The 4,232-nt window shown below is 37.8% G+C and overlaps 1 pseudogene; it reads left to right on the top strand.

Moving 5' to 3' along the window:
• Nucleotides 1-3,053: 3,053 nt before the first annotated feature.
• LOC111734024 lies at nt 3,054-3,172 on the top strand (annotated as a pseudogene).
• Nucleotides 3,173-4,232: the final 1,060 nt, after the last annotated feature.

Genomic DNA, 4,232 nt, shown 5'->3' with positions numbered 1-4,232 from the left:
TAAAACAAAAAGTAACAGAAAGAAAAATTATATAATACCACAAAACTAAAATAACACATAGAAACACAAAAGCAAAGAAACAATAAAAACACCAAGCTACCAAAAAACAAAAATATAATGGCTATGGAAAAATTTCATATTTCAATAAACACCATAAATGTAAATGGATTGAACTTACCAATAAAAAGGCACAGAGTAGCAGAATGGATCAAAAACAAGCAAACAAACAAACAAAACCTTCAAGAGACACATCTCAGCTGCAAGGACAAATATAGACTCAAAGTGAAACTGGAAAAAGATACTTCAAGCAAATGGCAGTCAAAGAAAAGTGGGTGTAACCATACTTATATCTGATGAAACAGACTTCAGATAAAAAAAGACAACAAAAGGTTCCTGTCATTATAGCAGAGCATGTGGGTAAACTCTGTGCTCACCTTCTCTCACAACCATATCGAAATCACAACTAAGCAACATAACAGCCATCATTGAGATTTGCCTGAGAAGTCCTACAACTGGGGACACACAGAAGAGGCCACCTCGAGACTGTTCAGAGGGGTGGAGATGCAAAATAGGCTGGTCCCACACCAGAGTATGGCAGTTGAGAGTTGGGAGAAATATCTCAGTTGCGGAGGTTTCGTTAGAAAAGCGAGGGGTCCTGGCCCCACACTGGGCTCCACGGCCCAGGGTTTCAGTGCCAGGAAGAGGTATCCCAACAATTTCTGGCTGTGAAAACCAGCAGAGATTGTGTCTGAGTGAAACAGAGGACTGAGAGAATAGCAAACGTTTTTCTAAAGGGGCCCACATGTGGACTTACTCACTGATGAACTAACTCGCTCCTCGCTCCAACTCTGGGTTAGCAGTTCAAAAGGCACCAGGGACATACAGAGAAGAACTGAATTATCTAGCTTCAAGGAGAGGAGTGGAGGGACAACTTTGTGCCAGACAGAAGTGCTGCCAAAAGCCACTGTTCCGTTGTTGAGCTTGGCTTACAGACCCAGGTAGGCACCAAGCCTGAGTCTCCATCAATCTGGTTGAAACCATTCACCTCATACTAGTGATCCCCTGAGATCCCACCCTTATCAGTGTGCAGGACCACCCAAGCTGCCTCTAGTGGCTTTTCTATACAAACAACTTGTCTTGACTCATGCCGTGGACCTTTCTAAAACCTCTCAATCGTAACAAATCACAATCACCATCTGGCTTCAGTGTGTCCATATCTCTTACTGAGCAGCTCCAAGGTGGGAACTAGTGGCAACCAACTTTGTTTTGCAAGTGGGCCTAATGAGGCATTTCTGAACCTAACGTGGGTAATAGCCATTTGTGGATTGCTTGGTGGCCCATGTGAAGTGGCCTTGGGCCGGGCACATGCTACGGCTGAATTTGGCCTGTGACTGAGCCCCTCTCAGGGAGCCCCAGACTGCATGCCTGGTGGCTGAATATGGTCTGAGTCAGAGCACAATTCAGGATCACATATGAGAGTGACACACCGAAAGGAAAGACAGGGCAGGCAGCAGAGCCATGCTAAAGTGAATCCTGTTCTCTAACGTCATTTCCTGCACAATAGCTCCTCCACTGGTCACAGCCACTTATCACACCCAATCAGCCCAATGATCAATGCCTTCCATGGATGAGTAAACAGTAACCAAATCTCAACTACAACAGGGGGGCACAAATAATCTATACAAAAGACATATCGGGAGCATTCAGTTCAGTGAACAGAAAGTCTGTGCCACTGGGCCCCACCGCACAACTACTATATAAAGCCACTCTACTAGGCCAAGAGAAAGAACAGCCCCACCTAATACATAGAAACAAGCACAAGTTGGCAGCCAAAATAGGAAAACAAAGAAATATGTCCCAAATAAAAGAACAAAACCAAGCTCCAGGAAAAAGAACTAAACAAAATGGAAGCAGGAAATCTACCAGATGCAGAGTTCAAAATATTTGTTATAAAGACGCTCAATGAACTTGGGGGAAGAGTAAATGAACTCAGTGAGAACTTTAACAAAGAACAAGCAGACATAAAAGTGGAAAGAGAAAATGTAAAAAAGAACCAGTTAGAAATGAAAACTATAATAACTGAAATGAAGAGTGCTTTAGGAGGAATTAACAGTAGATTAGATGAAGCAGATGATCAAATCAGTGATTTAGAAGACAAGGTTGCTGAAAACACCCAATCAGAACAGTAGCAAAATTATAGAATCCAAAAAAAAAAAAAAAAAAGAGGATAGTGTAAGGAACCTTGGGGACATTAAGCATACCAACATTAGCATCATAGGGATACGAGAAGGAGAAGAGAAAGAGCAAGACATTGAAAACCTATTTTGAGAATTAATGATGGAAAATTTCACTAACATGGTGAAAGAAATAGACATATAAGCCCAGGAAGTTCAGAAAGTCCCAAACAAGATGAACCCAAAGAGGCCCATACCAAGACACATTCTAATTAAAATGCCAAAGTTTAAAGTTTAAAGACAAAGAGAAAATCCCAACAGCAGCAAGAGAAAAACAGTTAAGTTACCTACAGAGGAGCTTCCATAAGACTGTCAGCTGATTTCTCAAGAGAAACTTTGCAAGTCAGAAGGGCTTGGCATGAAACATGAAAAGTGATAAAAAGCAAGGACCTACAACCAAGAATACTATACATAGCAAAGCTATCTTTTAGAATCAAAGGACAAAGAGCTTCACAGACAAGAAAATTCTAAAAGAGTTTATCATCGCCAAGCCAATATTACAGTAATTATTAGAGGGACTTCTTTAAGAAAAAGAAGAAAAAAGATTAAAAAATATAAATGATAAAATAGCAATAACTAATATTTATCAACAATTACTTTATTTTTTTAACATTTTATTTTATTTTTTTTACTTTTTTCCTCTCCCCTCTCTCTCCTTCCCCTAGTAACCACTAGTCCATTGTTTATCAACAATTACTTTAAATGTAAATGGATTAAATGTTCCAATTAAAAGACATAGAATGGTTGAGTGAATAAGAAAACATGACCCTTACATATGCTGCCTATAAGAGACTCACTTCAGATCAAAAGACACACATAGTCTATGGCCATGCCACCCTGAACACACCTGATCTCATCTGATCTTGGAAACTAAGTAGGGTTGGGCCTGGTTAGTACTTGGATGGGAGACCACCTAGGAAGACCAGGTGCTATAAGCATAAAAAAAAAAAAAGACACACATAAACTGGAAGTAAATGATAAAAAAAAATTGTTTTATGAAAATGGAAAAACACACAAAAAAAGCTGGGGTAACAATACTTATACCTGAAAAAATAGAACAAAACAAACCTGTAACTTTAAAGTAAAGGCTATAATAAGAGACAAAGAAGAACCCAGTTATCCCACTTCTGGGTACTTATTTGAAGAAACCCAAAACACTACCTTGATGGGGCATGCGAATCCATATGTTCATTGAAACATTATTTATAATAACCAAGATATGGAGGCATCCTGGGTGTCCATCAATGGAAGAATGGATAAAGAAGAGGTGATTCATATATACAATGGAATATTACTCAACCATAAAAAAAGAATGCAGTCTTGCCACCTGCAACAACATGAATATGGACCCAGGGATTATTATGCTGAGTGCAGTAATTCAGACAGAGAAAGGCAAGTGTCATTTGTGAAATCTGAAGAACAGGATAAACAAGCAACAGAAACAAGATCATATATAAAGAGAAGATTTTGATGGTTATTAGATTAGAGCAGGGGAATGGGTGAAGAAAGGGATGAGATTAAGAGGTACAAATTGGTAATTACAAAGTAGTCATGAGGATGTAGAATATTGTAATAACTATGTATGGTGTCAGATGGGTACTGGATTTATCAGGGTGATTACTTTATAAGTTATATAAGTATTTAAACACTGTGCTCATACATCTGAAAGTAATATAATATTGTATGTCAATTATAAGTTAAAGACATTTTAAAATAAAAATAAAGAAACAGAAACAAATGACAATGAAATTACAATTATCAACAAGTTTTGAAATATAGTAAAAGCTGTAAAAGAGGAAAGTTTATATCATCACAGGCCTATCTTCAACCTAACATTACATGTTAAAAACTAGAAAAAGAGGAACAACCTAACATTACATGTTAAAAACTAGAAAAAGAGGAACAAAGAAAACCAAAGTTATCAGTAAGAAGAAAATAATAAAAATTAGAACAGAACACAATGAAATTGAGAACAAAAAGACAAGGGAAAAAATTAAT

Source organism: Pteropus vampyrus, unplaced genomic scaffold (genome assembly GCF_000151845.1).
Source record: "Pteropus vampyrus isolate Shadow unplaced genomic scaffold, Pvam_2.0 Scaffold723, whole genome shotgun sequence".
NCBI classification, from domain to species: domain Eukaryota; kingdom Metazoa; phylum Chordata; class Mammalia; order Chiroptera; family Pteropodidae; genus Pteropus; species Pteropus vampyrus.
The sequence above is the reverse complement of the archived record's forward strand: the minus strand, read 5'-3'. Positions and strand labels throughout refer to the sequence as shown.